This window comes from Heterocephalus glaber, unplaced genomic scaffold, assembly GCF_053883595.1.
Source record: "Heterocephalus glaber isolate CG9 unplaced genomic scaffold, H.glaber_assembly_v1.0 deba00000613, whole genome shotgun sequence".
NCBI lineage: Eukaryota > Metazoa > Chordata > Mammalia > Rodentia > Bathyergidae > Heterocephalus > Heterocephalus glaber.
Window position 1 is genome coordinate 5,696,206 of NW_028258152.1, and position 10,537 is coordinate 5,706,742.

Below are 10,537 nucleotides of genomic sequence, written 5' to 3' on the forward strand. Positions count from 1 at the left end.
CCTTTTAGCATTCTAGACAATCCAGAGAGGAGGCAGGTTCTAGTTATAGTCTCCAGAAAAACTGGAACTTTGAAACAGTCCCACTATTCCGCATCCCAGGCAAAGGCTGGAGTCTGAGAGTTTTGCACACTTTGTGCTGAGGAGTCAGGTGGAGGGGCTCTGGAGAGTCCCATTGTGCTTCTTTGTACTGCTATCTTTGATTTTAGTCATCCCATGTGTCTAGACTATGCCAAGTCCCGTTAGTACTCCAAGACAGGCGCCATTACTCTGGGAAGCCCCTTGAATAGGTAGACACCAAATCCAACTCTTTATCTTTCTGGGAAAAATTTAGGAAGTTTTTAGTTTCCCTCTGTTGCTATGACACTATACCAGGGGCAGGGTTTGTGATGTGATGGGGTCTCATTTTTTCCTACTAGCTTTAATGTGGCTATTTTGGGGCACACCTTTTGAGATCTCTCATTCTGTTCCCAAATTTGCCACAAGAGGAATTGATCTGTGCATGGTAAGTGGAATCAGTGTTTGTGTTTGTAGTGGGAAGGAGAGTCCAGGGCTTCCTATTGTCATCTGGCTAACATCACCCTAAAACATTAAACTTTACTCTGAAGTCCTAACCTTTCTTTTAAAAAAAAAAATAAATAAAAACCTTTCTATTTTTTCTATTTTTTTAAGTTAAAATAGATTTTCTTCTGTGAAATGATAATGGAAAAACAGAAAATATGTAATTCATGGAATTGTGTGAAGATTAATTAGGAAATTTATGTAAAAGTTGACAAAGTACCTGGCTAATGGCAAATGATTAATAAATGTTAGGTATCATAAAATCCAAATATCTAGAAATGACTAATGAAAATGAAATAGATTTAAAGGATGCTCAGAAAATTTGTGACCAAGAATTAACTGTTCTTTTGCTAAGTGATTGTAGTCATTTCAATTCTATAAGTTTGATTTTAGTTATTGAGCTAGATTAATACAAGAGATTGGTGGAGAACCAACATATTGCTACTATAATCCCCCATAATGTGGCTCTGAAAACTAAATAAATTTAAAAACAAAGTATTAAGACCAATGGGTGGCATAGAGTGGGTATATGCAATGTAAGTGTAAGTGTTTACAATTGTTGTGGTTACAGATATTGTATTTGAGTTGTTTACATTGCTTCTATGACACTGTAGGTCCTAGCCCTTGGTAATAATTTTCTAATTTTAAAAACATTTTTTTGCCAGGGCATAGGATGTCTGATAGATAGCCAATAGTAGATATAAGACTGAAAAACACTAAGATATAAAAAACAAAAATGTTAGTGGCATGTTTTACTTTATAAAATAATCAAGTAATTATTTTTTATAATTTTCCATAGAATTATATGGTTAACTATAACATCTTTTCACATAACACTCATAAATTTTACTGATTGTACTATTATAGAAGCCTACAGAAACTCTTTCATAATTAGCTTTGTACATGGATGTTTGCTTGAGATAGCTTTCAAAGTTTTAATTTTCTTAGATGATAAAGGAATAGTTGTCATCATAATTAGCTTGACCTTAGTTATATGAACAATACTGAGTATGACAGTTACTTCCTACTTGAAATAAGTGCTTCGTGCATTAATTATTAACTGCCTACTATGCACTAAATTATTGTGTCTCTACAACATTAGTCTCTACAGCATTCAAGTACGATGAGGAGAAAAATAAGTAACACAAATATTATAAAGCAGGATGTTAAATGAGAGTGATAGAGACCTTCCTGAAAGCTATGTGAACTGGCATGAAAGTATCAAAGTATGAGAACAGCCTTCCTGGGGGAGTCACATCTAAACTAAGGTGTAGGGATAAATAAACACAAGATAGCTACCCAATTCACATGTTCCACTTTTGCAGGTTTCCCCTCTCTATTGTCCTCCTTAGGTCTGTCATGGGTGTCCAGGCAAGACTTCCTGAGCACAATACAAATCCCTGTATTCCTCATAAAATTCTTAAATGCTTTCAAAATATTAAATATCTAAAATGTATTTTAAATATTAGTTTATGAACAAAAATGCTGAAATGAAATGATGGTATTTTCTCAATGGAAGATAGATATCGAGAAGTAAGGAGATCATGTTCAAATGGGAAGGGGGACAAGGAAGGGGGAAGGAGAGGGAAGAAGGGGAAAAGGGATTTTTAAGAAAGAGAATGGAGGGGAAATAATGGAAGGAAAGTGCTTGTAAAAGGGGAGGGGAAGGAGGGTTGAACGAAAGGGAAGGGAATGGGATGTTCAGGTACAAATTCCCTTTGATGACTATGATCATTATGTATGGCAAATACGTACTAATAAAAATAAATTTTTTAAAACTATCTAAATTTGTGTTTCCAAATTGCACTTCTTTTTTTTTTTTTTTTTTTCTGGTACCAGGGATCAAACTTGGGACTTGCACTTGTGAGGCAGGTGGCGGAACCACTGAGCTAAGTCCTCGGCCTAAAATTGCAATTCTAAGACTCCAAATAAAGTCCTGTTTACTTTTGAAAAAAAACCTGAAAGAACCAATTTTTATTTCCAAAGCAATGAAGAATGTCTTTCATATCAATTAAATTAACAAAAATAAAAGTGGGTAGAATTTTAAAAATCAGGGATATACATTTCCTATATTAATGAACATTATTTCCTTTGGGGATTATGACAATAAATTCTAAGAATCATGAAAATATTGCTAGTTTTTGGCTTTGTTTTTTTTTGGTACGCGGGATCAAACTCAGGACTTTACACTTGTGAGGCAGGCGCCAGAACCACTGAGCTAAATCCCCGGCCCAATATTGCTAGTTCTTGACCCAATAACTGCATTCCCAGGCATCTAAACTAATGAAATGACTTTTCTAAAACAAAAGGAAGAATGTTAGCTAGACAAAAACAGTCATCGCAAGAATGCTAAAATAATTTTGCTCTTAAAAATACAAATCAGGGTCAGAGGGCGGGCGCTCTGCCTCCAGGAACCTCTGTGGCCGGGGACGGGGCGGGGCGCGGAGGGGCAGGGCCGGCCTGCTGGATCCGAGGTGCCAAAGGCCTCCCAGGGCCTTAAGGTCTGGCCGTGTTTCAGAATCAAAACTTGGAAAAATAATTAGGAATGGCTGTGGAAGAACTCCAGTCCATAATAAAGAAATGTCAAATCTTAGAAGAGCATGACTTTAAAGAGGAAGATTTTGGCCTATTTCAGTTAGCAGGCCAAAAATGCATAGAAGAAGGCCACATAGATCAGTTATTAGAAATTATTCAAAATGAAAAGAATACGGTCATCATCAAAACCATGGGCTGGAACCTTGTTGACCCTGTTGTTCAGTGCCTTTTAAGGAATGATAAAGAAAATGATAAAAGAAAAAAATTTTCTAGTTCTTGATTTACTGGTAAAGTTATGTAACCCGAAGGAATTATTGTTGGGGTTGCTCAAACTGATTGAAGAGCCCGCTGGAAAACAGGTATCCCAAACAGTGATTCAGAAACTTCCTAACAAGGCATGTTCAGTTGGATTACCGTTATCTACCCTTTGGAGTCAACTGTTTCTTCTTCCTGTTCCTTACTCAAAAGATCAAATACAAGCAGATGACTATGGCCTTTGTCAGTGTTGCGAGGCCTTAATAGAGTTCAGTAAACCTTTTGTGGAAGAAGTCATTGATGATAAAGAAAGCAAGGAAAATGAAAACAAAAAATTAAAGGATGAATTACTGAAATTTTATTTTAAAAGCTTGAAATACCCTTTGCTGACAGCACAATTCCTTGAACAATCTGAAGAAGCAGGAAATGATCCCTTAAGGTGTTTTGCATCTGAAATACTAGGGTTTTTATCAGCAATTGGATACCCTTTTCCAAAAATTATTTTTAATCATGGAAGGAAAAAGAGGATATGGAATTACCTTGAATTTGAGGAAGAAGAAGAAAACAAACAATTAGCAGACTCTATGGCCTCTCTGGCATATCTAGTATTTGTTCAGGGCATCAAAATTGATCAGCTGCCAGTGGTTTTAAGCCCTTCATACATTTTGCAGTTTAATGTGGGGCATACTGAAGTCTTTTTGCAAAGAACAGAAGAGTCTGTTTTGTCCAAAGAATTGGAACTACTGAAGAATGGTTTATTGAGAATAGAAGATAACAGTCTACTTTACCAGTTCTTAGAAATCAAGAATTTCCTTACTTTACCTCAGAGCTTAGTCAAAGTAATGACACTTTGCCCAGTTGAGACATTGAGAATAAAAGGTTTAGCCATGCTTCAGTTGTGTATTAACAAGTTGGGTTCACAAGGCAAATATACATTATTTAGGTGCTTGTTGAATACAAGTAATCACTCAGGTGTGGTGGCCTTTGTTATTCAAAATATCAAAAATCAAATTGATATGTCGTTTAAGAAAACACCTGACAAATGGTTTACAGGACCACAGCTGATTTCTCTTTTAGATTTGATACTATTTCTCCCAAAGGGTGTTGAAACAGATTTACTACAAAACTCAGATAGGATCATGGCTGCATTAAATTTATTGAGGTATTTGGTTATCAAAGATAATGAAAATGACAATCAAACTGGATTACGGACAGAACTTGGAAAGATTGAGAAGAATTTCTTAAAGCCACTTCATACAGGACTTAATATGTCAGAAGCACACTATGAAGCAGAAATTAAAAATAGCCAAGAATATAACCAAGTAGTTCAAAAGTCTAAGGACCTTTGTTCTGTAACAGTAGGTAGAGAAGAGATCCCCAATATGCCTCCTGAAATGCAGCTTAAGGTCCTATATTCAGCTCTTTTCACATTTGATTTGATTGAAAGTGTTCTAGCTCGAGTAGAAGAACTCATTGAAATAAAAACAAAGTCTACCTCTGAAGAAAATGTTGGAATAAAGTAAAAGTTCTACTTCCTAAATAAAAATTAATAAAATACTGTATTTTCCATTTAAAAAAATACAAATCAGCATCCTAAAGACGAGTAAATTATGATATATTATCTAGAATGAAATAAGCTATTTAAATGTAGGAACGTGAAGGTCATAGAGATACAAAAAAAGTGTCTATAAATATAATGGGGAAAATGTACAATTCTACATAAAAAAGCAATGAGTTTACCAAATAATTAACAAAGGTTATGATATTAAGGTGAAATTATTGTGTTTGATATTGGGCAATGTTTATAATCAAATGTCAACTCAAAAGCAGTTACACAAACACACTCACACACACATACACACACACACACGCCTAAATGTAGCCCTATCATATACTGCAGTGGAACTTCACCGTTTTTACTTACCATCCCCCTTATCCCACATCTTACCCCATGTTATCCATGTTTACAAATCTGCCACAATACATTGTTTTTTTATTTTCCTCCATATTCTTAAAGTGTATACAGACATGTAGAATTGTGCATAACCCCTCAATTACCCATGTACATGTATGTAGAATTTTTATACTGTTTTACCAAAATATAATAAAAATATCTCCACGTCTCTGTATCTTCCATTTCTCAAATCCCTCCAGGTTGTTACCCTATTACTGGCTATTTATTGTGGTGGGATGTAGATTTATCAAAAATTTTATATCACTGACTAAATGTATATTTTTTTCAATTATATATTCTACAAATAATTCCCCAATAAACAACTTTCAGATATATCATTAAGTATTAGAACTTTTATTTATACAATGAAACTTTTCAGATATAATATCTTTGGTCAAAAGTATATTTAATTTTATTTTCTAAAAAGCTTGTGAAGCTGCTTTCTAAGCTGTTGTAGCAGTGCATCTTTCTATGGATTTTTTAACTGCTTTATTTTTTGGCAGTCTTGTGTGTAGAGTGATGTTCCATTTTTTTTGTAGCATGCATTTCCTTAGTTGTAGATTTGAGCATACTTCCCTTTGTCCATTGGATATTTACTTGAATTCATGGATTGACTTTTTTGTGAATTTTCTGATAACTTTGTTTTTATCATTGAAATATATATATGAGGTTATATGTATATATATAAAACCTCTGTTCACAAACGCACGGATGCTTCTGATTGTGAACAGGTGGGTTCATGAAGACAAGGGGTTGGCAGAATTTTGCTTCTGTTGGTGAACTCCACATTGAGTGACCAATACAACCACGGCCATTGTGCCCACATGAACGTGAATACAGCCATCTTCCCCAGAACTGTGGAACGAATTCAGTTCATTAAGCAAGCTATCCCTGTATAGTGCATAAATCTTTTTCTTGCATTTTGTTTTTTATTTATTTGGTTTGGGTATTTTTGGTACTGGGGATCGAACTCTTGTGAAGCCGGTGCGGTGCCACTGAGCTAAATAAATCCCTGACCCTAGTGCATAAAACTTAAATGCACAGCTGGATGGATTTTTGCATAAGCACACATCTCCCAAATCACCATGAAAAAATATCAGCAACTTCTTCGAAGCCTCCCTGCTGCTCCTTTGCAAATAAAACACATTGTGATTCCACCACACTCAAAGAGAGGTCACCTTCTGTCATCTCAGATTAACTTTGACTGTTCTTGAATTTCGTGTCATTTATACAGTAAATTCCTTACTGTCAACTTTCTAATTCACTGTTATATGTATGACAGTCAATTATATTATAGAAGATAGCAGTTATACAAACTTCATTACTCACATATATGAATGCTCTATAATTAATTATAAAGTTTAGTCTTTCGTGTTGCAGCTACTCTGAACAAAACTACTAAAATTATTACTTTATCTGTCTTTTAGAAGATGTATAACACTTCTCCTCTGAATGTATTTATAACAAGAATTGCTGAGCTGTAGAATAGATATAGGTTAGATACTGCAAATTTATTTTCCAAAGAGATTGTACTAATTTACACTCCCACCAGAATATATGACTCCCACGTGATGCAATTGACCATTCTGCTGTGTGTGTAATGGGATCTCATTTGATTTTAGTTTGCATTTCCTTGATAAGGAAGCATGTTGAGTATTTTTTCATAGCTTTATAGGTTTTGAGAAGACAATTTTATGAAGTTATCTATTCAAATATTTTTTCCATTCTATAATTGAGTTGTCTTTCTCTTAATGATTTGTAATGATTTTACTCTTTATATAGTCTTTGCTTGATGTAGTATTATGAATATATTCTCACAATCTGTGGCCTCTTTGCTCATGTTTTAAGTTTATCTTTTGAAGAACAGACATTCTTAATTTTAATGATGTTTAATCATCAATCTTTTATAGTGTTTTGGAAACTAATAAAACTACATGAACTACACTATGATAGTCTCTTGCTTTCTTCTGGAAGTTTTATTCTTTTGTCTTTCACACTTGGATCTTTGATCATGATGAACTAATATTGTATAAACAATCAAAAATTATCTTGCCCATATAGATATCTAATATCTCCAGCATGATGTATTGAAAGACCACCTTTGTCCCCTAAACTGCAGTCATATCCTTGTAATATGTGACCATATATGGGTAGAATTGTTTCTGCATTTATATTCTGTTGAATCTGATAAATTGCTGTCTTTGGGACAGTGACACATTGTCTTAATTACTGTACCTTTTTGATGAGTCTTACTATCTTGTAATGTGTAAATACATTCATTTTCTTTCCAAAAAGTATTGCCTTTACTTCTCTATATAACATATAAATTACATAACCCTTGCTGTGATTTGAAGTTTATTTATGAACATATATTTATTGTACCTATTAAGGGAATTGAGTGTGATATTTTAACATATAAAGTTATAAATCAAATCTGGCCTCCTTTTATATACACTCCTCCCAACTTCCCAAATTTTAATAATAACTATTCTACACTCAAACTGACTTTTTAAAACTTCTACATATGAGAAAAAGTACGGTACCTGTTATGTGTCTGGCTTATCTTAAAATAATGTCTTCCACTTGCTGCAAATGAAAGGATTTCATTATTCTTTACGATAGAGTAATCCATTAGGTATATATGCCATATTTTCTTTATCTCTACATAAACACCTTATTTGACTCCATATCTTGGCACTCATGAACACTGCCTCAGTAAACATGGGTGTACAGGTTTCTCTTTGGTATGTGTTATTTTATATATATTATATAAATATTGTATATTATATTTATAAATACATATTATATAAATATATAAAATATTATGTGCTATATATAATATATATTCTCCAAAGGAAATATATATATATATATATATATATATCCCTTCAAAGGTAGAATTATTGTACTTTATGTTAGATCTGTTTTTAGTTTTTGAGAACCCTCCACTAAGTTCTCCATAATGGTTGTATTACATTACCAGCAATAGCATATAAGAATTTCTCTCCACATCCTCACAAGCATTTGTTTTGTTTGTCTGATAACAGCCATTTTAACTGGGCTGAGATGATGTCTCATTATAGCTATTATTTGCACTTTCCTGATGGGTAATGCCATTGAGTATTTTCTCATATATGTATTGGCCTTTTGTATTTCATCTTTTGAGAAGTGTCTACTCAGGTCATTTGCCCATCATTTAATTGGATCACTTGTTTGTTCCTAATTTTTTTTATTCCTTGTATGTTCTGCTCATGAATCCTTTATGAGCTAAATAGGGGGCAATCTTCTCCCATTCTGTAGGTAGTCTCTTGACTGCTGATTCTTTCCTTTTCTGTGCATAAGCTTTTTTGTTTAGTATAATTTCAAGTGTAAACTTTTGCTTCAGTTTCTGTGTTTAGGGATTCTATCCAGAAAAATATAGCCTGTTCCCATATTTCAAAATACTCCCCTTAGGTTTTCTCCTGGAAATTTCAGAGTTTCAGGTCACAATTTAGATCTTTGATCCATTTTGAGTTGGTCTTTGCTCAGGGTGAGAGATACTGTTCAAATCCCAATCTTCTGCATATGGATCACCAGTTTTCCAGCACCGTACATTGAAAAGGGTTTCCTGTCTTCGATGTGTATTTGGCATTTTTATGAAGAAGTGGTTGGCTGTAGATAATTGTTATGCATCTGACTTATTTTACTTAATATAATGTGAGTTTATTCATGGGATCCCTATTTTGTTTCACTGAGCTAAGTGTCTATTTTCATGTCAGTTCTATGCTGAATGTTGTAATTGCTCTGCCCTATGTGTTGAAACCATCCTATGTGATGCTCACAGCTTTATTCCTTTTGCCCAAGATTGATTTGGCTACATTGATTTGAGAGGGTTTTCATATAAATTTTAAGATTGTTTTTCTGGTTGTCTGAAGAGTGCTGTGGTATTTTGATGGAGACTGCATTTAATCTATAGATTATTTTGAGTAGTACAAAAATTTTATTTTTTTACATTTTGTTTTTCTTAGTACCTGTTTGTGATACATAGTGATGACATTCAGCTTGGGGATTTGATACATATATGTAATCACAATTTGATCAGTTTTGCTTCTCTTACCCCTACTAACTCCCATTCCTCCTTCCCTAGATTCCATGGTCATCTCTACAGAGACTACCTCTATGTTTCTTTTCTCATATTAGAGATACCATGTGATATTTAACCTTTTGTGACTGACTTATTTTAGTTAGTATTATGATCTCAAGACTCATCCATTTTCGTACAAATGACTCAAAATTATCCTTTATGGCAGAATAGTACTCCATTGTGTATATATACCATATTTCTTTATTCATTCATCTGTTTATGGGCATATAGGCTGCTTCCATGACTTACTTATTGTGAGTTGGGCTGCTATAAGCATGGGTATGCATGTATCACTGTAGTATAATGACTTAATTCTTCTGGGAAGACACCCAGGAGAGGTATAACGGGGTCAAATGGAATATATATTTTTGTAATCTTTTGGGAAGTCTTCCTACTAATTTCCAAAGTGGTTGGACTAGTTTACATTCCCACCAACAAGGTATAAGGGTTTCTTTTTCCCTATAAGCTCACTGGCATTTGTTCTCTTGAGTCCTTGATTATGGCCACTCTCACTAAAGTGAAATCTCAGTGTTGTTTTGATTTGCATTTCTTTAATAGCTAAAGATGCTAAATATTTTTTCAGGTATTTTTGGCCATTTGTATTTCTTTTCTGAGCTAAATGCTCAGCCCCGGCCATTTGTATTTCTTATTCTGTGACGTGTTTATCCATTTCCATTGCCCATTCTTTAATTGGGTCTTTATTTTGGTGCTCTAAGGTTTTATTTTTGGTTCTTTGTATATTCTAAATATTAATCCTTTGTTGGAAGAGTAGCTGGTAAAAATTATCTTACAATTCTGTAGGTTTTTGCTTTGCTTTGTTGAATGATTCCTTTGTTGTGCAGAAACTTTTTTAATTAATATAATTCCTCTTGTTGATTCTTGGTTTTATTTCTTGTCCAGTTGAGGTTTTGTAGGAGTCTTTACCTACTCCTGTGTGTTCAAGAGTTTTACCAATTTTTCTTCCAGCAAATTCAGTGTTTCTGTATTCATATCTTGGTCCTTGAACCATTTTGATTTGGTTTTAGTGCTGGGTGAAAATATGGACCAAGATTCATTCATCTGCATGTGAATAATCGGTTTTCTAAGCACCATTTATTAAAAAGGCTAGCTTT

The 10,537-nt window shown here is 33.9% G+C and overlaps 1 pseudogene; it reads left to right on the plus strand.

Annotated features, from left to right (window-relative positions):
* Positions 1-3,063: 3,063 nt before the first annotated feature.
* On the plus strand, positions 3,064-4,921 carry LOC101707710 (glomulin pseudogene; annotated as a pseudogene).
* Positions 4,922-10,537: the final 5,616 nt, after the last annotated feature.